Source organism: Mus caroli, unplaced genomic scaffold, assembly GCF_978045245.1.
Source record: "Mus caroli unplaced genomic scaffold, Mus_caroli_1 scaffold_14, whole genome shotgun sequence".
Lineage (NCBI taxonomy): Eukaryota > Metazoa > Chordata > Mammalia > Rodentia > Muridae > Mus > Mus caroli.
The window spans coordinates 105,183,645-105,210,313 of record NW_028227269.1 but is presented as its reverse complement, the minus strand read 5'-3'; the positions used below and the strand labels follow the sequence as shown (position 1 = coordinate 105,210,313).

The window sequence follows — 26,669 nt, the reverse complement described above, 5'->3', positions numbered from 1 at the left end:
TGGCCTCCCCTTTCTCCACTTCATTCTTCTGGGACCTTCATTCCACAGGTGTGGGATCACAAATCTTCAGAGACCTTGCCCACCACTCTACCCCCATTAATCTTTCTGGAAGGTTCCTCACTGAATCTGTCACTCACTCTGAAGTCTGTCAGCCTCTGTGATGATTCTAAATCATGAAGCTGACAAACATTAGACATTTTATACACACACTTATAATTTGTTATGTAGCATATATACTATGTGTACATAAAATACATTCATGTGCCTATATTTTTGTAGGAAAAAGTCTCACCATGTAGCCCTGGCTGTCCTAGAACTCACGATGGAGACTATGTTCTGGCCTTGAATTCATGGAGCTCTTCCTGCTCTGCCTCTCGACTGCCGGGATTAAAGGTGTGCTGCCATGCCTAGCTTTCTTCAAAAACATATTCTGCATTCTCTGGCATATGTGAAATACATATGTAATGCTATATATAATTTGTTCAGTTAATTGGTAGCATATTTTAGAAAAGGCTAATTATGGTAAAACATAATGAAATTTACTGTATTGACTATTTTTAATAATATAGTCCAGCCGTGTGTTAAGTGTTAACTTGTTTTTAACTCCCTAGGGAATTTTTCTTCTCCAAACGTTTTCCTTTAACGCATCTTGCTTGTTTTCAGTGGAGGCAATGTCTTCTTTTATCTCTGCTTACATAACGACCTTCTGTTCCCTGCATTGTCTCCTCTTCCAGTCTGGCTTAGAACATATTCTCCATGCCTTACTTAGATACCCAGAATTCTTTTCTACCCTTCAAAAGGCAGTGTGGTGTCAAAGCCTGTGGAGACTGTGTTGGGCAGGCAGGCTTGTCAGACAGAAAGAGATGACTGTGCTTAAGGCCACAACACCAATACGGCTTTTGACCACTCTCTGATGCCCATCTTCCTGACATGGCTTCCATGCCAATGCTAGGGAGTGAACTGAGGCCGAGTGATGTGGAGACCTCCCCCTGTGGTCAGGAGATGCTCGCTGACTCTTTCTGCATTTGCTGGAGAGTCGTCCATATGGAACGTTTCTGCTCAAATTTGCCAGGAACTGCAGCCCAACTTTCTCATGCCTGGCAGGAAGAGAAAAGAGACACATTCGGGGGCGATGGGTGAAGCTGCCTTTCTACCTGTCTTCCGGGTTCCATCTGAACTCGATGCGTGCACGGTGATGCACTATCAGCCTCACCTCTAGATCCCAGGCACACAACTCAGAACTTCTTGCAGCCTGTTTTTTTATGCAGCCCCTTGGCTTACTCCAGAGACCTGTGGCTCTTGCATCTATTTTGAAAGGACCTTGGCTGACTCCCCTTCTTGTGGTTATGGCCGCTGTGCTTGTCCGTCTCATTGCTCTGCTTGTTTTAATGGCAACATTAGGGGAGTGTCAGAATGCCCACTATGCTCTCTGCATCATCATGCATGTGCATGGGATATTGAGCTCCTCCCAGGCCAGGGACAGAATTCCTTCTACTTCCTGGTACTGGGCATCTGTCCTGCAAACATTTCCTAAGCTGAGTCAAGTTATACTCTGCTTGGAGAGACCAGGCCCATGATGCACTGTCTTTGATAAAGAATTTATTTCTGGAAATGTGGAGCCTCAGTCTGCTGAAGTACAGATGTTGCAGGACAGGGTCACCAATACCTCTGGGAATGTGTTCTGGACACCATCCTGATTCTGGTTCCCACGCCACCTAATCTATGCCTTGTCATGCATAGGTCATAGGCAGGCATCTTGGTCTACTCAGTTCTGCTTGAACTGGCCCTCTGTTTCTGCTTTTATAATGGCTGCCATTGTGTTCTCACAGGCAAATGGTCCCCCAGCTCTCCTAAATAACGGTCTCTCCTAGTGTTTCAAAGAGTTATCTCCCAGAGAGCGGGAGGCAGGCTGTATGCTGACAGTGCTGGCTGATAGTGAGACTGATGGATTCAGAAAATGAATAACATCTGCTCCTGGAATCATGGTTGGTCTCAGACCTCTGAGCTCACATCAAACACCCGGGGCGCTCAATGAGCATGCTGTGCATGGCCACGGCCACAGATGAGAGCAAATGTCGAGACAGTCACACTGCCTTCCATCTATCAGCGACCTGGTCTGAGATGAGCATGGTGGACCCTTTCATGGCTCAGCATGGATTCACTCACCAAAGTGTAGATGTGAGATGTCATAGCTTCAGAAAAAAAGAGACTGAAACGCTGAGCTAACCTCCAGTCCTGAGCAAGAGGCAAGGCTATAATCAAACCAAAGTAGTCACGATTCCAAACAGGGCTCTTTTGACATTTCCATGCTGCTGCCAACTTTGACCAACCAGGCCTGCTCAGAAGACAGGGAGTTCCCAGCTCATCTTCGAGGAGACGAGACCACTGATTTCAGAACCAGCTTCCTGTACTTGGTGCAGCTTGGTCCTGAGGATGGAGCCAGCCCAAAGCCATGCTCTCATCTTTGCAGCTGACCCCAGGCTTGTTTCTCAATGACTTCTACAGATCCAGAGAGACCATATACATCTATCTACAGCCCTGGTTCCTCATCTGCTTGTCTGATGCACAGAGATAGGACTGGGGAAAGCGGCTGCCTGCCTGCCTCTGTGTGTGTGTGTGTTTTCTGTCTCTCTTCTTTCAGGGTTAGAGAAACTGGCAGATTGCCCTCAGTTTGTTTCGAGTAGGCTTTCTTTGAGTGCTAAAAAGGAAAGAGTCAAGAACAAAGAACACAGGCACACAGCACTGCACGTTTCTAAGACAATATAAAAAGTTGTTCAGACAATTTGCAAGGAGACTAACAATAAGACCTGAGTGATATTTTCCCTTACTGTTGCCACAGTGACAAGGGCCCACAGGCTACACTGGGGTTATGGACTCTTTCCATTGGTCCCCAGTCAAAGGGTTCTGGCATGATCATCTGACTCGTAGGAAGACGCATCTCTTGTTACAGGGCTAATTTTATGTCTCAGACCATCGCTCAGTGTCTTGAAAAGGGAAGAGGAAGGCAGATGGGTGATTTTTCAACTTACAGGCAACCAGCTGTCAGTACCTGATGACGATGTGTACTGTCCCAAGCAAGGTGCCTCCCCAGCTTTCAGGGAAGCGGAGAGAAGCTCAGAGTTATTTGGGGTACATCACCATGGAATGTGGGACAAAGGACTCAGAACTGAGAAGAGGGTATGCATCATCTACATCGTATAAACTCTCAGAACCCCTCTCTGTCAGACACAGGGGGAAGAAGGACCCGGTTCATCTCACTCCTGGGGTTCATACTCTGCTAAGGGGATTGGTGGAGGGAACGTGAAGGCAGAAATCCTTCTGAAGATTCAGAGGGAGTTGGATGCTTTGAGAGAGGCTAGAGATCACCAAACGGCTCACAACCTGCAGCCAGAGGGACTCTGAGGCGGCTAGGTTTCATTGGGGTCCAGGAGCAAAGGAAGGAATCAGACACGTGGGGAGAGGGATGAGACCCATGGAAGAGAACGTAGCCAAGCCGGGCAGGCAGAGAGAGGCTCCGAGAACTGGAACACGCGTCGCTCATTTACCTGAACCCGCTTCTTACGTCAAAGCCCAGAAAATGACACAGAAGGGAAAGAGCAGGAGGACAGAGAAGTGTGTTGTGAGGAAATGCGGCTGTTTGGATACAGTGTAATCTTTGCACCAAGTGTGCGCAGCAACTAAGGACCCCTGCACAGGTTGGGTCCACCGACTTAGCACAGTATTGGAGCCCCGCCCCTTCCTGAGAAGCCGAAGGCTGCTGATTGGTGCTGTAAGAGAGGCTTTCATTTGTCTAATGGTGTAGCCTCCAGGGAGGGGTTGAGAGGAAAAGAGGGTGGGCGGCTTTGAAAGGGTGATGGGGCAAATACAATCACAACATATTGTCTGCATATATGAAGCGGCCAAAAACAAAGCAAAAAGCAGAAGTGACAAGTGGGTGGCATCGTTGGAGGTCGCCTGCGTCCTGGGAAACGGAGTCAGGGGTTTGATTGCAAATGCTTAGGGCAAGGGAAAGCTGAAGGTCTCCGTGAGCTTTTGGAAATAAAGTTTTGCTGATTTACACACACACACACACACACACACACACACACACACACACACACAAAGACATCCACCCGTGTCTCACAAAGAAAGTCAGACTGGTGAGCTATGTGCCTCTAACGGAGGTGTGTGACCCCAGAGATGGTTCTTCATCCCTGAGGTCCAGCATGGGATCTCTGCCTCTTCCTGCATCTGCTTTCCTCCCTAAAACCTGAAGTGAGCCTACTGGCAATAGTGAGTCTTAGAACCTGTGAAATATCTCAACAGAGCTTTTGGAAAATTGAAGATACCAAACTGTGCGTGGCCAGACTTGCCTATCACGCAGCCCTGGTGCCGAGAAGACAGGAGGATTGTAAATTCAATGCAAATTTGAATTACCTAGAGAGATTCTGTTTCTGAAATGGGAAAAAAAAAGAAAGAAAGAAAGAAAGAAAGAAAGAAAGAAAGAAAGAAAGAAAGAAAGAAAGAAAGAAAGGAAGAAAGAAAACAGGGAAAGTGAAAGAAATGAAAGAAACGAAGAGACAGACGTTTCGATGTTATTGTCACATGGAGGGTTAAAATTGACCCTGAGGAGAGTCACAGGATGCTTGGGAACATAGAGGGGACAGCCATTTTCTCACACACTGACATTGCGATCAGAAGCCTCATCAAGAGGCTCAGAGATGTACAACCACTTATCCCAAGATTTAAGGCACGAAAAGATGGATCTAGAATTCTAGCCAGCTCTAGGAACCCAGTGTTGCATGCAGTGCCCCATCCTGCCTTGCGGGACTTCTAGATTCAAGGTTAGCTGGAGGGTGGTCGTGGATAGCAGGCAGGGCAAGCGGGCTGGAGAGCTGGCGGGCATACACATCTGTGCCTTTGTTTCCCGGTTTGGTTTCAGGCTGTGTGAATCTCTCGGCCTGCTCTTTCACTTTGAGCTGGGTGTTCACACACTTCTCACGAAATCCAACCAGCGCTTCGTTGGTTCCGAGGTGAGTGGGGAGGAACTGCTGAGCCAGGCCCATGGCTGGCCCCATCAAAGGTGCTGGCCAGGCCTCTAGCCCCAGGTCTCAAGCTGGCGGCCCACGGCTTCCTCCAGGCCAGGACGCAGCAGCCAGCTCACCTTGTTTCGAGTTTCTGTTCGGTCTCCTTTCAAGTTTCATACTGGTGCCCTTCACACAGCCTGCCCCCACCTCTTCCTTCTACTGTGAGGCAGCTATGTAATTCTTGAGACATCCTCAGCCCCGTAGAGAACTTCAGTCTGGAAGGCCAAGGCTGTGCAAGTTCCAGTCTGGGCTACTGGAACCCTGGGCCTACAGACATTTTCTGGCTCTGTAGGTTCTTTATCAAAGGCAAGCTTCAGTTTACCCTTTGTAAATGGAGAAGTGCCATGAACTATGAGACTGGCCCAAGGCCATAGTCAGGACGGGTAAAATGGAGTATCTGGGGTTGACACCTTCCCAGGCCAGAGAGATTGGCTTTCTCTGTGAAACAAAAGGCAGACCAGAAACCAGAGATGCTCAGGGATTATTCCAGATCTCCTAAAGGCCATCAATCAAAGGAGTGCTGGTATCTGTGGGGTGGTACCCAGGGACACATCACAGGACACTTTTCCCCCCAAGTCACCTGTGATCTGAGACATTTTTGTAAACTAAACAAAACACCAAGAACGGAGGCTTCATTAATGCTTATTACACCTTAGTTAAATGAATGGCAGTTTTCTGCACATATCCTGGCAACCTGCCCAAACATCTGGACAGGGATGGGCAGGCCTGGCCCTTCAGTCCCCACGAGGAGCAGTTGAGACAGCTAATGTTCGGAGCCTCGGGGTCCCCGGGGATGGACGCTACCAAACTGGCTGTCTTCCAGGCCTGCTTTACTTCCAAACACCTGCTTCTCAGAAGCAAGCCGCCTCTCCAGCCCAGGCCAGTGGAGCATGGGAAATCACAACATGGAAGACGGGAGGCATGATCACTGGTCACTGAGGGGAGATGACAACATGGCAGGCGGCCCCAGGAGGCCCTGTGAAATTGCCACTTGAGGACAGCAACTTACAGGGCTGAGGGATGGTATTGAATATGCAGCGCTATTTGGGTTGTCATGAGGGATGGGTAAACTAAGCTGGGGGGACACCAAAGCCCTCAATCCCTGTGTGAACCAGCCTGGCTTTAGTTGGGTTGGCTTTGAATTTATATGAGCTCTTCTACCCTGAACACCTTAGTGTTGATAAAGACACATTATGCAGCAGACAGAACATCCCAACATGTGGACTCTGGTGCAGACATCTCACCATCTTGGGCAAGCCACTTGAAGTAACACAAGGGACATGCGCCAAGGCTCAGGTGCCTTGCAGAGGTGACTTCTGAGAGATAAGTCTCTCTCTTCTACCCAGTCACTACCTCACTAGTCAGGCAAAGGGGGAATTCAGAGAGAAAAGCATATATATATATTTGCAGGTAGGGAGAGAGATGGCCAAAGAAGGAAGGACGAGGAGAGGGAACATGGGGCTAAAGACAATATATTTCATGCAGCCTGCAAGAAAGATACTTTGAGAGACGGTTCAGTGATAGCATAGGTGTCTTAGCTGAGTCTCTGAGGATGAAGCCAGACAGTAAGAAAGAGGGACAGCCACATCACACCACGTGAGTCAGTTTGGAGATGAGTAACAGGCATTCAGATTAGCTCAGATGATGCCCGCTCCAAGTATCAGCAAGTTCTTGAGCAAGAGGGGGCCTTGTACAGCAGCTCTCAGCTCCTCCCTCCTACTGTGTAGGCTGAAGTCATTGCACAGTGAGGGTCTACCTCCTGCCAAGTTCTCTGCCAAGAGCTGGGAAATGAAAAGACCATGATAGAGGCCACCAGAGGTAGACATCTCTGAGAGTCACTAGTTTGCCCAGGAAACACGAGCTCGTTCACCTCTTGTTACTAATGGTCCCTGATGCTTAAATAGCCAGATCCTTAGTCTCGGAGACGCACCTCCATTGACAGTAGGCCCAGTGGATCCTTCCATTTCTTTCCTTCATCAATGGCATGAACTGCTTCCCTGGTTTCTTCTGTGGGTGTGGCCCTGTGACGTGATCTGCTTCATCAGAATCTGGGAAAATGCCACCTAACAGTGGCATCTGTAGACTTCCCAGCAGCCCAGAGTCCTCCCCGGTTCACAATGGAGTTCTGACAGCTTAACACACGTCATCCTAGACACCCTCTGGGTTCTAATTCCTCCACCAGTAGGCATGTGTCAGGTCTGCGGAGTGGTCAATGTAGCTACGAGGCTCCTTGGCGGGAATCTGAATTTCACAGAGGCCTCACTTCAGAACCAGACAACCGTGGCCATACACATGCCCACAACACTGGTTGATTCCAGGGGTTGCCAGGCCATTCTGTGCAGAAGTGTGTGTCAGTGCTCTGCCTCTTTCCCGAAACTGCCATTCTTTTTGATATTATGGTAGGATTCACTTGTCTGTTCATGCTAATTATTATAATTACCATTTTTAATTTTCCCCCATTAATTGTATTTCTCTTACATCGATGACTTAGCAAGCCACGCTAGGATCAAATGCTAGAGTTGTCTAATAACTTTTCAAAATTATCTCAAATCTTTTTCATAATATTTGTGGGGGAAAAAAGTGCCTGTGGTTGGTGACACTCTTTTCCTTGATTTTCTTTTTACTGATTGTGTTCATTTTTGTTTTATACTGTCTCGTGTGATATTGAGATAACGTGATGTGATGTTGAGATAACGTGAATGACTATAACTCGATATCTAAGAAATGAATACAAATTTACTGAAGTTTTAAAAAAAAATGTAGATGTGCCTCAGAATCGATCATGTTGTTGTTTAGTAACACCAGCCTGGCTACTACTAGATTCTATTTATTTATTTTTTATCTATAGCAGTGGTTCTTACCCTTCTGAATGCTGTGACCTCTGACCATAAAATTACTTTTGTTGTTAACTTCATAACTGTAATGTTGTTACTGTCATGAATCATAAGTTCGGAGGCAGAGGTTTGCTAAGGGGGTGGTGAGCTTCAGGTGGGGAACCACTGGTCTCCATGTATGTGTGTGACCATGGCTGAGGATAGAAGGTGCCAGAATCCCTGGAGCTAGAGGTGCAGGAAGCTGGGAGCAGCCATGTGGATGCTGGAAACTGAACCCAGATCCTCTCTGAGAGCAATAATTTGTCTTAGAGGCTGAACCATCTCTCCAGTCCCTAATACCAGACTCTAGGAAGAGCTTGCCACAGAGGTGTCAACTTTCTCAGCGAAAGTATTCAGTGTGAAACAGTGAGGTTTCTTTTCCATTTATTTAAATACTGTCTTCCACCCAGAGCAGAGAAAGTGAGAGCCCATCTCTACCAGGGAAGAGCTCAGACTGACTGGGGAAGAGCGAGCTCCCTCTCCCAGTCAGAACATCTGTCATTCCTTAGGTGATAAATATTCCTGAGTCACCAACCTCAAGGGCACACAGTGAACACAAACAATAAGGCAGCTGACGGGACCTTGAGTGAGAACCGCTGTCTGGGAAGGCAGACATTGAAGTCCCTGTAAGTTTTCATGCTTCCAGGCCAAGGTACTGTGATGCCAAGGCAGGCACTGAGGAACCCACCCCCTAACACACACACACACACACACACACACACACACACACACACACACACACACACACACACACATAAGCTATCATAAGCTAGCCTGGTAGAGGAAATCAAGCTTTAAATACACCAGAGCCCAACGATATAACTGCAGGTCTCATGATTGGCCTACATTAACCCCTTCTCTGTCCAGAAGTGAAAATTTACTTTCCTCTCTTTTTTTTCAGTCTTCCTTTCAACTGTTTTCATTCTTTAAGAATGCCATACATAACCACACACTTACCATCACTTGATCTTTGACAAAGATGTCAAAAATATACAATGGAAAAAAGAAAGTATCTTCAATAGATGGTGCTGGTCTAGCTGGCTGTCTATATGAAGAAGATTGAAAATAGACCCATATTTGTTACCTTGTACAAAGCTCAAGTCCAAGTGGATCAAGGACCTCAACATAAAACCAGATACACTGAATCTAATAGAAGAGAAAGTGGGAAAGAGCCTTGAACTTATTGGCACAGGGGGAAATTACCTAACCAGAACAACAATGGCTCATGCTCTAAGATCAAGAATTGATAAATGGGACCTCATAAAATGGGAAAGCTTCTGTAAGGCAAAGGACATAGTTGATAGGACAAATCAGCAACCTACTGATTGGTAAAAAAAAAATCTTCACTATCCCCACATCCGATAAAGGGCTAATATCCAAAATATATAAAGAGCTCAAGAAATTAATCACGAAAAAACAAACAACCCAATCAAAAAATGGGGTATAGAACTAAACTGAGAATTCACAACTGAGGACTCTCTAATGGCTGAGAAACACCTAAAGAAATGTTCAAAGTCCTTAGTGATCAGAGAAATGCAAATCAAAACGACCCTGAGATTCCACCTTACACCAATCAGAATGGGTAAGATCAAAACCTCAGGTGACAACACATGTTGAAGAGAATGTGGAGAAAGAGGAACACTCCTCCTTTGCTGGTGGGGTTGCAAACTGGTACAACCACTCTGGAAATCAATCTGGAGGTTCCTCAGAAAATTGGAAATAAAATCTACCTGAAGACCCAGCAATACCAATCTTGGGACTATACCCAAAAGATGCCCCACCATCCCACAGGAGCACATGTTCCACTATGTTCATAGTGGCCTTATTTGTGCTATGAACATAGACAGAAGCTCGAAACAACCTAGATGTCCAATGACAGAAGAATGGATACAGGAAATGTGGTTCATTTACAGAATGGAATACTACTTAGCTATTAAGAACAAGGACATCCTAACTTTTGCAGGCAAATGGATGGAATTAGGAAATATCATTGTGAGTGAGGTAACTCAGACTCAAATGACATGCTTGGTATGTACTCACTAATAAGTGGATGCTAGCCAAAAACAAACAAACAAACAAACAAAAATACAGAGTACACAAGATATAGTCCACAGAATTCAAAAGGCTCACCAAGCTGATGTACCCAACTGAGAACACCTCAGTCCCACTTGGGAGAGAGAAGAAAGCAATCACAAGTGGGGAGGGAGGGAATGACTTGGGAGGGAAAGTGGACAGGGTGGGAGGGCAGTGGGGAGTACAGGGGAACCTGATCTGGTATTGGGTGAGGGAAAGGACTGAAGCCCTGGGGGCCAGCAGAAAGAATGGAAAGAGGCAACCTCAGGAAATAGGAGGTTGGGGGGACCCCCAGAGTGCACCAGAGACCTGAAAGGTGAAAGACTCCCAGGACTCCTAGGGAGGGACATTTGATGAAATGCCTGACAGTAGGGAGAGGGAACTTACAGAACCCACCTCCAGCAGGAAGACAGGATATCAAGTGAGGGATAGGGTTGCCATCCCACAGTCACACCTCTGACACACTTCTTTGACTGAAAGAATTACAGGGATGAAAATGGAGAGGAGCCTGAGGAAAAGAAGGTCCAGCAACAGGCCCAAAGTGGGATCCAGCTCAAGGGGAGGTCCCAAGGCCTGACACTATTACTGAGGCTATGGAAAGCTCACAGAAAGGGATGTAGTATGATGGTCCTTGGAAAGACCAAACAAGCAGCTGAAAGAGTCAGATGCAGTTATTTGCACCCAACCAATGGACAGAAGCAGCTGACCCCTGTTGTCGAATTAGAGAAGGTTGAGGAGAAGGGAGATTTTGTAGGAAGACCAGCAGTTTAATTAATCTGGATCCCCCAAGATCTTTCAAACACTGGACCACCAAACTGGAGCCAAGGACAAACTGGACAGACAGCATACACTGCTGTTATGAAGCCCCCAACACATACAGTAGAGGACTTCCAGGACTGTGTTCATTCAGAGATGATGCACCTAACCCTCAAGAGATTGGAGGCCCCAGGGTGTTTAGAGTTCAGGTGGAGTGGGGAGTGGGGACATCCATGTGGAGATGGGTGGGATAGGGAGGAGGTGTGGGGTGTGGAGCAGTCAGAGTGTGGATGGGGAGGGGCGGGGAATGAAATATGGAGTGTAAAAAATAAATTACAAATAAAAATTTTTTAAAAGAATGTCATTCACATATCTCATGTGTTCTGATTATATCCAATTCCCACTTTGTCTCTCCAATGCTCCCTGATTTTCACCCCATACATCCTCTGCTTCATGTCCCCTTTTCTTCTGACACCACTGGGTTTGCTAAGTGTCAGTCATTTACCCATGGGTGTGAAGATCAACCCCTGGGGCACAGATAACACGCCTGTGGCCATAACTCCAAAGAAAGTGGGCTATCCCTTTCTGCCACCTTCAACAGTCAACAACTTTCCAGCTAGGGGTAGGGCCTCAAGAAGCCCCTCTACTCTACATGATGGAGAGGTCACCGGCCTCATAAGGAGTTATTCAGATAACCACAGTGCCCGTGAATCCATGTGTGCAGGATCCGTGTCATCATTCCACAACACACCTTGTCTTTTGCTGGCTCTTGTATTCTTTCTGGTCTCCTTTCCTGTGTTTCTCCATTTTCACAACAATCCTTCAGATGCTTTCTTCTCCTGGGGGAGACAACCGTCTCTCTTATTGGCTACCATGCACACAGAGGAATGGGAAGAGATGAGCACTCTGACTGGTGGTTGTCTCCTTTCTGAGCCTGGGACCCTCTCCTACCCCAATATTCTTGATTATTCTTACCATCTGTCTTAGTCAGGGTTTCTATTCCTGCACAAACATCATGACCAAGAAGCAAGTTGGGGAGGAAAGGGTTTATTCAGCTTACAATTCCATACTGCTGTTTATCACCAAGGAAGTCAGGACTGGAACTCAAGCAGGTCAGGAAGCAGGAGCTGATGCAGAGGCCATGGAGGGATGTTCTTTACTGGCTTGCTACCCCTGGCTTGCTCAGCCTGCTCTCTTATAGAACCCAAGACTACCAGCCCAGAGATGGCACCACCCACAAGGGGCCTTTCCCCCTTGATCACTAATTGAGAAAATGCCTTACAATTGGATCTCATGGAGGCATCTCCTCAACTGAAGCTCCTTTCTCTGTGATAACCCCAGCTGTGTCAAGTTGACACAAAACTAGCCAGTACACCATCACTAAGTTACCCAGTTCTCCATGGCACATAACACCCAAAGCTGCAGCCTCCCAGATTTTACCCTCATTCCCAAGGTGTTGGATCTCACTGTGTATGACTAAGCCAAATTATACTATCACCTTGGCAGAATATGTTTCTCCATGTGTGATGACCTCGTGTTGTAGATGGAGGAAGATATCGTATCTGAAAGATGCCTGGAAGTTATCACATCACTTGGGAAGTTTGGAGCTCCCAAAGTTGACACACATTTCCTTCTTTTGCCTGTCCTTCACAGCATCCATTCACTGTGTGAATGGGGACAGAACACTGGGAGGGGACAACCACAGAGATGATGGGAACTGGAACCTGTCTTGACTTCTACGGGAGAAAAGCCTAGGTGTCTCTCTGATGCCCATGTGACAGTGAGAGGCACAGTCAATGACACTGTGGGCATTTTTGAGGAAAGGGATGGCAGCCTTCTATGACACATGATAGGGCAGAAGTGGAAAGAGACAAGGCAGGGCGGAAAAAGCTGTGCAGAGCCAGAGTCAATGAAGTTTGGAAAGGTCCACCAGCAACTTAAGCTAAGGGTAATGGTATGACTGAGAAATGTTAACTATAGGCTCGAGTATTTGAACCCTTGGCCTCCAGTTGCTGATGTGGTTTAGGGAGATTTGGGAGGTAAGGCCTGACTGGAGGAAACATGCCACTGAGGGTGGGTTTCAGAGTTCACAGCCTAGTCCTTCTTCCACTTTATATCCCCGGTGTTTGTTGATGGAGATATGATCTCTCAGTTTCCTGCTCCAGCCCCTAGGTACCATGTCTCCCTTATCATGATGGACTCTCCCTCTAGAACCGTATACAAGCCTAAGTAAACTCTTCTGTCAGTTGCCTTGGTCATGGCATTTTACCACAGCAACAAAGTAACAATAAGTTAGCATGTCTCCCTTCTCAGTGGCGAGGCAAAAGGCAGCCAGAGGAAAAGGAAAAGAGGCCATTGTACCACCTGCCTTCTTCATTTCTTTTTCAAGAGGATGGGGGTGGGATGGGAGAAAGACAATTGACTTCATTAATTTCTGTTTAATAATAGGATGGAACATCTCTCCACCAAGGTAAGGGAAGGCATGCTGACTGTCACATTTAATTGCAGAAATATGTTTTAAGCTTTGCTTTTAACATACCATCCCCAGTTCACATACTAAGTACTTCATTTATGCAAAGGTGGAAAGGCAGGTTTTTAAAAGTAAGAAAGTACCTGCTATGACTCCAATGGTGCTTAGAAGAGGCCTGGAGACATCATCTCTCCAGCTCCAATCCAAGGGACGAACATCTGTCAGTGAGGAGCCATGGATGGTCGTCAGCATTAGCAGGCTCAGGTCCTGTCTAGAGTCGCTGCCATTCAACTCTGATCAGTCCGTGGTCCTCCATGTTGTCTAGATAAGTGCCATTCTCCTCACCATCCAGAATAATCGTGGCTTCCACCATGAGGTGCTTCCCAAGTCCTTTATAAACACACACATATAAAACAAAACTGTTGCCCTAACATAGATTGTGATGTCAGAGACATCATAGCAGGACTTGAGTCCAAATTTTCCTAGGTTTCAAGTGAGTTGTGGTGGCATTTATTTCCCTTTTCATATATTATTTATTTATTATAATTTTACTTTTTAAAAACAGACACATCATCCTTACATGAGTGTGTGGGGGATATAGTAAACGTTCCATACATGTGTACATTGTTGATGGCCACACCAGTATGATGAATGTATTGATCATGTTCAATTTTTATCATTTTTAATTCTTCAGTAAATATTTACCAAGTGCCTAATATCTAAAAGGGATGCATCACAGAGTCTGCCAAATCACTACTTGGCAGTTTTAAGAGGTGAGTGTGGTAGAGGTGGCCATGGCTGTAGTCTGCTGTGTGGTGGTGTGGAGGAAGAAGAGAGATGCTCTCTTCCCCTCCCTCATCCCTTGCCATCTATGGCAGGCAGGAGAGCTGGCTCCAGGATCATGAGAATGGGAGAACTGGATGTGTTCCTCACTGGCTGCAATACTTGGGAGAGCAAGCTCTGCACCTCCCCTCGGCAGGGGTAGATCAGGCCCTGGATGCAGGGGTTGCTTGTTAGCTGACACTGAGGGATGAGAGCAGGAGAGCAGCTGGCTGACCAGCTCAGATAGCTCTCAGGTCCAGATCCAGGGCTTTGAATTGGCCCACCCCAACATCTCCTCCATTGATGAACTGCTGGTGTGCATGAAGGACTGCTGTCCAGTGCTACAGATCTAAACCTACAGAATCTCCAAGACACAGGTCAACAACAGGATATCCCACAGGAGTCCCAGTGGTTCTAGGAATAATGGTTTAGCAGAAGCCACCGATCCCGTACAAGACCAGTGACTCATTGCAATGAACATTTGCAAGCAAAGAAGTATGGAAGTATGGACATCTTGTGACACAGTACAGATTCCACAAGGAGATGTTTTTGTCTGTGTTGGGGGGGGGAAGTAGCAAGAGTGGAGGGCAGATATGAAGGGATGAGGAGACAAAGGGGATTGGGGTACATGATGTAAACTTCACGAAGAACCAGTAAAAAGTGGGAGAAAAAGAGGCATGAGACACTCTCCTACCTATAGGACCTTAGATTCCATAGGCAGTACCTGGAATAAACATCCCTAGAGCTGGCAGATGGCTCAGATAAGAACATTTGCTTTGCTAATGTAAGGGACCAAGTACAAATCCCTAGCAACCAAGTAAATGTTGGGCAAGGGCAAGGTGGAATGTGCCTTTAACTATAGCATCAGGGGGTGGAGTCAGAAGGATCCCTAGGGCTCCCTGGCCAGCCAGGCAAAGCAATGAGCTCTCTGTGGAATGAGAGACCCTGCCTCAAGGAAGAAGATGAGGTACCACAAGTAAAGACCCATGATACTTTGCTGTGTGTAGCCTCCACACGACTGTGTAACTCATGAGTGTGTAACATGCACAATAACACATATAGATATAGTATCCAGAAAGTCTATTATGGAGGCTAGCTCAAGTCCCACCAAGGCACCAATGGAGGCCTCCCATCATTCTGAATGTCCGGACTGTCATTCTGAACATAAATAGAATAATCACTGATGGTAATAATAATGTTATCAATGATAGTGACAACTATTGATAGTTGAGGACAGCGATCCTGGTGTTACAATGCTTAACCAGGGCTGGGCCCTCTTAGAAGCAGTGAAAGGCAGATTCCAGCCTTGTCACATTGATTAAATCAACTTATTAATATAAAACAAAACCAGACTCGCAATGCCTGTTGGAGATTGCCACATATATTTACATAGCATCGTAGCCATTTCCATCTGCCGAGTGGGAAGCCAGTTATCTCTCTCTCTCATCCCATCGAGAAATAATTTAATGTGGTCTATTTAATATTAGTATCTTGTTTTATGATTCATTTTCTAGTCAACCCCATTCAGACACATTATTTTCTAGAAGTAATAATTACAATGATTTGAATATAAAATACAGTATACGTGTATTGCGGGTTTCCTTCTCGGGGGCTGTCTTCTACTGGCGGGTTTAATTGCTGTCACTGACTTGAATTTATAAGACAACAATCCTGGAAGCTGAAATCTCTGCGCATCCGCTGCCTCGTACTTCAAAGGATTTAGAGGCTCGAGAAAGTCTACCTCTGAAAACAAATCATCGCGAGTTAATATACTGCCTTGCCGTCCGAACTTCCATCATGCCCCCAGATACAAAGGCCCATGTTCAAGGTAGACGCTTCATATTAGATTCTGCTCTGACGGAGCCAACAGAGCAGGGATTAGGATGCCAAAAGCTATGGGGTTTCCACAGTGCTGAAGGGATTGTCTGTGTAATCCAGCGGCCTTCCCTCATCAAAGCAAGGCTGCCTTTCAGAGCATACCTATCAGCGAAATCTCCACAATCTGCTTGACTGCTCAAAGGACCAGGGAACTCATTCCTTAGTGTGGAAAACCAGCCCACGACTGCGCAGGCCCAGTGTGATGCTTGGCAGTCAGAGGGTCTGTGTGGGACCTGTCCTTGGACACCTACCTAGCTGTGACATCCTAGGCAATCTAACTCATTTTTCTAAATTGTGTCAAAGCTTCCTTAATACCAACAGGAAGGGGATTATATTCCTCTAAAATGGCATGAGAAGAGCAGGTGAACCTGAGGCTCCAGGATGGCTTCACATGTGTCATCTAAGGGTAACCTGCCCCCCTCTATCCTCATGTCTGCATAACAAGGACTTTATTTTTTTTAACTGAGCTATGTGCTCAGCCCCAGTGACCTCTATTTTAATTTAGGAAGTAGGTCATTAATCATGTCTGGCTCACTTCTCCAAAGTCCAGCTTTAGACCTTCAATCCACAGCTAGCACTGTAGGGCAGAGCCTTTTCAGGGGTGTCAGTGGGCACAGTTGGAGCCACAGTGTAGCGCATGCTCTGCTGGCTGAGCAGGATGTCACGCCCCTAAGGAACACTTACTCCTCTTCCCCGGGCAGCTACCAACATCCAATAGCTCCTCGGCTAGGACTGAGGTTTCAGTAGAACTCCCCCTCTCCATGCTGGGATGCTGGCTGACTTGATCCTGTACAGGTCTTGTACAGGCAATCACAGTTATTGTGGGGGGGGGGTCATAATTGCAGCGGCCCTATCATGCTTGGAAGAAGCTATTTTGTATCTGCCCTGCCCGACTGCTCGAATATCCTCATGACTTAACGAGGATGGCCGATTTACAACCCAAAACATTCTATTTTTCAGTAATAGTCTCTGCGAGTCAGAACAAATGTGACTTGGATATCAGAGGATATGGATAGGAGTTCATCTCTGTTGCTTCCCTGCCTATATCATTTTGGACAAATGGTTATGTTTCATGACTCTATGAGATATTGGAGCTCTTGCATTTTTTGTTTTTATCATAGGACCTTCTGGTCTGATGACCACGGGCATATGACTCTGTGCCTTCCAGTGATCTTGTCTATACAATAATGACTGCAGCATCACCTTCTTCATGCAATGTACACCAGTGCTCAATAGCTTCTAACTCATTGTTCTTAGCATCTCTGCTGTGGTAGTTTTCCACGGGTGAGACAAAATGCAGGAGATGAAGCAAGTCAAGGAGAAAAGATGTTTTGTTGAGCGTTTTGGAGGTCTTAGCCCCCCGTAAGCTGGTTCCAATGCCACATGAATTGGTGGCTCTTGCATTAGAAGCTGAGGAGACCAAGAGAACAGGACAGGACAGAAGCAAACAGAGTGAGAGGTGATGAGCTTGCAAGTAAATAATGGAGAAGGATACACAGCAGAAGGTACAAGGTGATCTAATATCACACAGGCCCAGCAGGGAGCATGCAGAGGGGAGGTAGAACCTCATGTGCAGAGCTTCACAGATGGGAAACCGAGGCACAGAGGGGAGGCTTGGGCAGGGTCTGCTGTGGGAGATCAAAGTGAGACAGGAAATGGACTGGAAGAAGTGAAAGCAGTTAGGATTCTAGGTGAGGCTGATAGAGATAAGAAAGGGCTGCCTGGGAAAGAGACCAGAGAGGTGGGGGTTGGGTTTGCGATAACTCCTCTGTCGACTCTGTGGATAACAGGATGGGTGGGACAGTATGGATCCTAAAGACTGCTTTTACAAACCTGAAGGGAAAGAGTACAGACATCAATGCAGGGTTTAGATGCGAAAAGAAGGTGTGATGACAGAAATGGCCATGGCATACTCTGCAGAACTGACTCGGGATCCGCTGGTTGGAACTGGCGCTAGAGAAACAAGTAATCTACACGTCACAGCAGCAGAGCTCTGCTGGGAACTTACATCTGTCCTCATCTCAGGAGTCACAGGCAGGCGATGGTTCTGCAGCTCTGCCTCTTCGGGGTGTATTGTGGAGTTGGAGTTGGAAAACGTCTGTGCCAAGCCAGCATTCCAGAGTTTTCACGTAGTACACACCCCTTCCACTGACATGTGACCAGCCCAGCCAAGCCACACAGTGAACAGTGACATCAATGTGGCAGGAAATGTTGGAGATCATTCCCACAATCATCCTGCAGTCCCCTACCTGCTTGGTTCCAAGTGACCTTTTTATTTATGCAGGCCCCCGACCCTGCACAAAAGGACACTGTTTCAAAGCCCTATTCAGTTTCAAGATCCAACACCTCATAACAATCACAGGACCTTGTCATTAGCTCACCCTGACTCATACTCAGAGGGATAAAATCCAGGCTCATTGTAACCTCAATGTTCTTCTGCAAGGGTGTCCCAGAAGGAACAGTGGCAAAGGAGTGAGATTCCTTTTGAGGCCGGAGAGCCAGCAGCCTAGGCACTTGATGGCCATAGGGATGTAGAGCCCTCCTGAACAGCAGCCCAGGCACTCAACGGCCATAGAGGTGTAGAGCCCTCCTGAACAGCAGCCCAGGCACTCGACGGCCATAGGGGTGTAGAGCCCTCCTGAATAGCAGCCCAGGCACTCGACGGCCATTGGGGTGTAGAGCCCTCCTGAACAGCAGCCCAGGCACTCAACGGCCATAGGGGTGTAGAGCCCTCCTGAACAGCAGCCCAGGCACTTGATGGCCATAGGGGTGTGGAGCCCTCCTGAACAGATGATTGTCTACCCCCGTGCTTGGTATATGGTTGTGCATCCAGGTTCTCCTCTGTGGGAACATCTCAGTCTATCATTGCTTATAGTTCCCAAGAGAATGAAGTCGGGTTCAAAGCCTGGAATGAGGTGTTCAGTCTCTGTAGCAAGTTGATGCAGGGTGCACTTCCATAGCATACATCATTTCTGTCTGAGGGACGGGGAGGTATCATTCCCCCTGACATCACACTGAACTCTGCTTATGACTCCAACCATTCATTTAGGCATTGAGATGGCCCAAGGGCCGTCCAGTATCACGAGTGGGTGCTGAGGGAACTGTGGGTGATGGGGATGGGGTGCCAGTTTGAGAAGGGTTGCAAATTCATGAGTTGTTCTTGCAAGTTTCTATTGTCCTGTTTCCTTTCAGGAAGGAAAGCCAACAGCGGCATCTTCCTTCTCTCTCCTGATACTTCCCGGGTCATTGTGGGAGTTCATGAGGTTCATGTTGAAATATAGACTTTGAGAGCAAATGACATCCATGCACTGGGTATATGGGTCACCCGCTCTGGACCCGTTCCACAGGTTACTGTGGAAGTCATACCATAAGTCGTACCACAATAATTCCATGACCCTCTTTAAGGTTGCATAGGAGGCTCAGGGCAAGCTCTAGATGTCTGATGGAGAGCCCTTACTGCAAGTGGCCTGAAGTGAGGGAGGACCCAAGGACAATCCCCAGAACCCAAAGAAAAAGCCATGCATGGCGGTTCTTGCTTATAATCCCAGCACTGCGCCTGGAGGCAGAGACAGGCTGATCCGTCAGGTTCACTGGTGAAACAGATTAGCTTTATTGACGATCCCCAGGGCTCAATGGGAGACCCTGCCTCAAAATAGAAATGGATGGATCCTGATGGGTGACAGCCACCCAGAGGCTGTCCTTTGGTCTACACATACACACACACACACACACACACACACACACACATACACACACCTATCTGAACATACATGTGTATCCTTATACACACATGAACCCATGAATGCCTCTATCTCAAAATTTATATGTATGAATTTTGTAGTGCTTGTGTGTACTTCATACCCATGTCCTCATTTATATTTTAATGTTAATTTTTTATTTAAAAGGTACAATGTCTATCATTAAGTCAAATGTGGGGTCAATCAAGAAACATCACAGCCCCCTGCATTTAAGAAGGCCAGAGTAATGGCTTCTGGGGTCACCTGATCCTCCATGTAATTCACAGGCTGGCCTGCTCTTTCACCCTGTGACAATGACTGGGTTTTATGAACAAAGTGTCTGCAAGTTTGTGGAGGCTCTGCAAGTCAAGGTCCTTAACCTAACATCTGCCCTAGTTCCATGGACTATATGGGTTCATTCAGATACCAAGTTCTGCTACATTAAGCCACCGATTCCTGGCATTGTTTGTTACTGCCTACTAGCCTGGAATTTCCTGTCTGATACACTGAGGGCCACTCTTGTTCCTGACGATGAAGGAGGCTATAAACTTCCGGAAGGGCTCTTTAAAAACGACTCTGGTCTAAGGTCCTCCAGGAACATTAGGAGAGAGTGAAACCCCAAAATGGGAATCTCTGTCTAGAAATTCAAGAAGTTAGGAGGGCGTGTGGTGGTGAAGACTCAATGTGTGGTGAAGGACTCAAGACTTTTGCCCTCAACACAACTCAAAACAAGTTTTTTCTGGGATCCTATAGACCCACTCAGACACATGATCACACCGAATGTTCAAAGTTACACAATCGGTTCAACTTCTGCTCCTCTGTCCCAATTAAAATTATTTATACAGCATGCATATATATATCTGGCCATCCCTCTGCATGGATGCAGGCATGTGCATAGACACGGATGCTGAATCATGGACCATCTGCACTAAATTCGTGGAAGGAAAGGATGGAGCTGGTGTTGGGAACTGGGTCATATCATGTCCCTTAGCGGTTAAAGTGAAGCTTGAAAACTGGACGCTCAGCACTCAGTACATGCCAGCTTTAATAGCCTGACTGCCCCTCACCCCCTGTGTCATCCCTAGTCCTCTCAACTTTGACTGGACCTGTTGCGGAGTGATATGATTACCACCGTTGTGGACCCTCTGGCGTTATTTAAAAAAGCGAATCCCTAATCCCTGCTTAATTTTATGAACTGTCAAAACGACTCTAAATATCTGCTCTGTTTGCATTTTCACCTCAGGACAGGAGTCCAGAGGTACAGATTGGGTGTGCAAGAGTGGACTGGAGGCAATTTTCATCTCTTAATGCCTGTGTCAGGGGAGGCTGGCTTGTCATAATCACCAGATCATCTCTAAAGATCTCCGTGCTGTACCTGCAAATGGTTCTGCGGGAAAATGCAAAAGATACAGGAACGGAATTGATGATGAGAGGTGGGGCGATTGCTCTTCCTAATCCTCTGTGGGGGTGGGGCCGCTCACCAAGACACATGCTGGCTGCTTCTGCTCAGGACTGTTTGGAAGGCTGGGTGGGAGATGTCTGTCTGAAGGAGGCACAGCATGCTGGGGGCCACGGGCAGAGGGTTTTCGAAATGCAGGTCCAGAAGAGGTGAGACTCCAGCCTAGCAGAGGTCTAAAGAGCATTGTGCAGTCAAAACTGTGAGGTTAGATCATGCAGGGGAAGGGAGGGCTGCAGTAAGGCCTAGGCAGAACCTTCCTCTGCTCTTACCCACCCTCCATCTCCCTACAGTGGACTGCGAAGGAAGATCAAGTGGGCATGATAATGGACCGAGTATGAATGCACTGCTGTCCCTGTCCCAACTTCTATTTCTTTGTGTGTGTGTGTGTGTGTGTGTGTGTGTGTGTGTGTGTGTGTGCCAATTTAAATAGTTTTATTTTTTCCATGTTACTTCAGGCTCCAACTTCTATTTCTACATCTGGGGGAGAACCAAAGGATACTGATGCCAAGAGAAAAAGCCACAGAAGCTCTGGGGGCAGAAGGACCAAGCCCTGCCCGGCTGCTGGAAGCCTACTATCTCTGCTTTCGTCTTATCTCTTTCTGTGTCTCTCTCTCTGACTCACATTCTTCCTCTCCTTTCCTCCCTCCCTCCTCTTTCTTCCACGTGTGTGCTTGCATGCATGTTTATATGTGCAGGGAGGCCAGAAGTCAGTTTAGCTGACTTCTTGAATCCCTCCCCACATACTGACCCTGGAGCTCACCTGTCTGGCTGCACTGGCTGCAGACAGACCCAGGGGACCTTCTGTCTCTCTGTACTTCTTAAGCACTGAGAGCCCAGGGTTCTGGATCTGCAAGCCGCTTTTTAACCTCAATGCTGGGGATCGAACTCAGTCTGCCAGGTTTGCATGACCAGCACTTTTGTGGCTGAGGCATTTCTGCTTGCCACTTATGGTCAAAGGTGGTGTCAGAGAGGGAGGGGAGGACCAGTCTGACCAGGGAAGAGAAAGTTGTGTATCCAGAACGATCCCATCTTCTCCCCTAAAACAAAACCTGTGGATGAAACTGCCCTTAACATTCTAGACATGGCCATTGTTGATGACAGGGAACACTGAAAATTGATTAGAAAGCCCACTTCCCCTTTTTGCTCACTGGCTTAAGGGACCAGAATATGAATTTTCTTCTCTTGAGTCCTGAGGACAGGAAGAACCAGGTTTCAAAGGTCAGTCATTCTTTTTAAGGACTCACAATGAGATCCAAGCTCAATGCTGTCAGAGTCATACACTTAAGAGTTTATGGGCTTAAAAAAATGTTCCAGCTGGGCTGGAGAGATGCAGAGCAGTTAAGAGCACCGTCCTCTCTTCTGGAGGATCTGGGTTCGGTTCCCAGCACCTGTAACCAAAAGAGGGGATCCGAAGCCCTCTTCTGGCCCCTGAAAACACCTAGCAGCACAGCTAGTGCACAGAGATACGTGGGAGAACGACAAAAACAAAGTAAAATGTTACAGTAGATGTTTTAAAAGTCATCTTTCAGTGTGCTTCTTAAAGAAAGGCTGGTCCATCACCAGTTGTCATAAGCAAAGCATCCCAAACTCCATCTACCACTCAGGACAACCTGGGGTTGTCCTTGGGCAGAAGACGTGACAGGGTAGAGTATTTGCAGCCACAACCCAGAGAACATTTTCAGACAGGTAGATCTCCCATCATCCTTTTGGACATTTGTTTGTTTTGCTTTGTTTGTTTTGTTTGTTTACTTCATTTTCTTTCTAATTAAAATATAATTATATCATTTCCCTTCCCTTTTCCCTCCTCCATCCTCTCCTGTGTCTCCCCGCTTTGGATTGCTTTACATTGGTCCCGAGTTTGATTGTTCACCGCACTCTGTGGAGTGATTGATTGTCAAGGTAAAATTTCTCTGGGCAGGGGCACCCTTGACTCTAAACAATCAGGAGCTGAGCGTCTTAGGAGAAAGCAGGCAGGGTGAATGTCCTCCCACCTTGCCTTTAAGGCCCTGTGATTCATTGATTGCAGAGTGGAGCCTCCTCTTTGGATGCACTTTCAAGGGAAGGAAATTTTTGTATCACTTCAACAGGAGTGCAAAAGTCCAGCCACTGTTTTAAAGGCTGGATAATATCCATCGTGGATTACCTAGCCTTGTCTTAAAGTCTCATCATTTACAAAATGCTTTTAATACACAGTACTTCACGCCAACATGTGGTTTAATGTTTTTTTATTGACTAATAAAACATCTTAAATAACACTTAATATTTAGTCATGTTAATAACAGTTAACAACTTACACGTCTTAAAGGAATATACGAGGTGAGTTCTGCCATAAACCGGAAACCCCCGCACTGCCTTACATAACCCAGCTCCATTCTGAACAATACCTAAGGGTTAGTTCTTGTCTCCACACGATAGGTTAAAAGAAAGAGCTCAGAAAAGAGAGATTAGGGTCAGGTCACAGACCTAGTCAATGACAGAGGCGGAGCACAAATCCTAGGTCTCTAGTAATATTCAGCCAGGCAACGGAAAACACCAGTCACGTGCAGTTAATACAGACTTTCTCATATAGGGCTTACAAAAACCTTCTTGTTTCTCAGAGTAAATTGTTGCTTGAGGTCCGAACATGTATTTGGGACAGTGACTACTTAGGCCTCATAGGCAATTCAGAGAGAAAAGATTAAGACCTCAAACTGTCTGAAGTAGAAGGTGAATTCTCTTTAGGATAACCAAAGTCTCTCTTCCCAAAGAAGGCATTTTGTCCATCATCACGTGAAACATGTGTGTGAATTGGAGATGGCTGAAGACCTAGGGGAACATATGGCTCATTAATCATGAAATATTGATCTCAGGCTGCAACAGTGAAACCGGTTCCCTGACAGCTAGGTTGGTTTGTTTGGTCCAAAGTGTTAGGTAAAGTACCATGGAGGTCTGTTAGCATTCATCCCCTTCCCTCCTGCAGGAACAGGTTAACGCTCACCTCTACTCACACAGCCTCGGATTCATGAATTATTAATCAAAGGAGCTAAAAAGCCAATCCAATCTGGTAAGATACAGTAGTTCTTGTGACTTCCAAACTTTTAAATAATGAGTGGTTCATCACCTCCCCAGTCAAGCAAGGTGACTGTCTAGAATCCAAACTCCCCCAGGGAACCGAAGCAACATGTCATGGAGAAGGCCACTCTTAACAACAGCCTGTCCTTGGTGTTGTATGATGGTAGCCACTCTTGGGAATGGAAAGCTCTTTATGAGATCTAACAATGCCCGAAAAGTGGGCATCACAAGGGGACTCTAATCCTACCAGCACACTGTTAAAAACAGAAATTTTTGTTGCAATTCTTGGGGGGGGGGGACGGAACGAGAACTTTTAAACACTTCTTGTGTTGGAGGATCCTTTTGTACACTCATCCTGAGCAGAAACTTTGACAAAGGAACGTATGGAGAGAGAGACAGACAGACAGAGACAGAGACAGAGAGAGACAGAGAGAGAGAGAGACAGAGAGAGAAATAGAGTACTCGGACTGTCCTAATTTTAGGGAAAGTGCTTGGCAAAGATAAAAAAATGTCATTACCAGATATACCTGATGCATCAGGTGACCCTGGATGTATCAGTAGAGAAAAATGTTGAAATTCTGATCAAAGAAAGAAATGCAGTTACCAAGCACAAATGAATAAGAGACTCATGGGTCAGGACATGCTGATTCCTCGTCCCCATCAAAACTGGTTTACATTTTGTTACTGTTTCACCTGTATGGGTGACTCGCTTGCCTGTATGTGTGTGTACCACACGGATGTATGGCTGGTGCCTACGGAAACGAGAAGAGGACTTTGGACGCCCTGGAAGTAGTGTTCCTTGGTTGTGAGCCACCATGCAGGTGCTGGGAATTGGATGAACCCTGGTCGTCAAGAAGAGCAGTCAATGCTTAGCTGCCGATCTATCTCTCCAGCTCTCTGCAAAATTGTTTCAGGAATTGACACTGGTTTGTCCTGAGTCGGAAGAGCCTTTTGTGCCTCTAGGTGTGAGCCCAAATGAAGAGAACCAGGAGTGGCCGAGACCCTCATCACTTGCTGATGCTTGGCATCTGTTTGTTTGTTCAGTTCCAATGCATGCAGCATGAGATCCAAGTCCGTCCACCCTCTCCAATTCACCAGGGATAGGCGTCACTGGCTGTCTTTGGGATTCTGTCCTGTGTATTTGGCTTAGCCAGTGTATGTTCCCTGGCGTGGATGTCTACAAAAGGAATGGGGGCTAGGGGGAGACAGCAAGCAGAGTGGGCCTGTCCTGTTAACCACACATCTGCCCCAAATCTAATTGAGTCACTCAGTTAAACTGCTCAAATGCACACAGATTAATAACAAGCCCAAAGGCCAGCTATTCCTTACTGCTTCCTATATAAGCACTGCTATATAAAATACAAGTTACCTGGTGACTATGTGTTCCAGAGGGGCAATACATTTTTAAGTATGGCTACAATGTCCCAAACATGATGTGAGATAACTAAGAAAAAACACAAGCTCTTGTTTTTCTGACATTCTGGTGGAACAAGGCATCTCACATATTTTGTTTGCAATCTTACCAAGAATGCAAATGAGAATTGCAGGCCATTACCCTGCTGAGAAATTGTTCCCGGGAGACAAAAATCTTAATGAGAGGACATTTCACACCCATAGCCTTGCATTCTCTTCCTCCCTCACTGGCCCCTGACCTCTCTTTCTAGTTCCCTGGGCAGCCACATCTGCGCGCTTGCTACCCATGAAGGTATACACTGAGCAAGACCCTTCCCTGCTCATTGACACTGTGCCCTAAACAACCATCCGTCATTAGAATATCACGTATATCCATTCCCTGCTATAGGTAAGGCCAGGGCTGATTGCAGGGCCAAGCAGGATGTATGTAGGTTATATGCAAATGTGTCATTTTGTATGAGGGACCTGAGGACTTCCTGGAATCAGTCCTTATGGGTACTGAGAAAATACTGAGAAGCCATTGGTCAGAATTGAGTTGCTAGTCACCCATTCCTCCTCCAGAAATCTAATTCCTGGAAGAACAATCCATTGACTCTTGCCGGGGCCAGTGTTCTGACAGATGACCTGTTTTGATGAAGGCATAGCTGCATTTTGGAGGAGCTGTGGGCAACCTCGGGAGCTGTACGGTGTGTGCACACATCTCAAGGGCTGTGCCCTGTGATGTATAAGGAGACCCCTCTAGAAGCGCTGTCTAGATTCACTTGCCCTTGGTCCCTTTTTTGTCTCACTTCTCACAGGGGCTGATCCCCCTCCAGAGCCGGCTCAAGCTCCTCTCTCTGATGCCAGCCGAGGAGGCGTGGGCCCTATCAATCTTGTCACCTGTGTGAAGCCTGGGCGTCCTCCCCCCTCCTTCCCTCCCTAAGCCTTGGGTCTGTGACCGCAGGGGTGAGCTGCTGGCCTCGGAGTGCCACTTTCTCAGCGGGGCACTTCCTCCCCTGCAAGCTGCTTTGGCAAATTGTTTATCTCTCACAAGGATAGTAAGAGAGATCCTATCAGTGAAACTCTATCTGT

At 46.8% G+C, this 26,669-nt stretch overlaps 1 pseudogene; it reads right to left on the bottom strand.

Annotated features, from left to right (window-relative positions):
- Window positions 1–18,703, bottom strand: part of LOC147001322 (uncharacterized) — a 36,863-nt pseudogene extending 18,160 nt beyond the window's left edge.
- Between the last annotated feature and the right edge of the window lie 7,966 nt (window positions 18,704–26,669).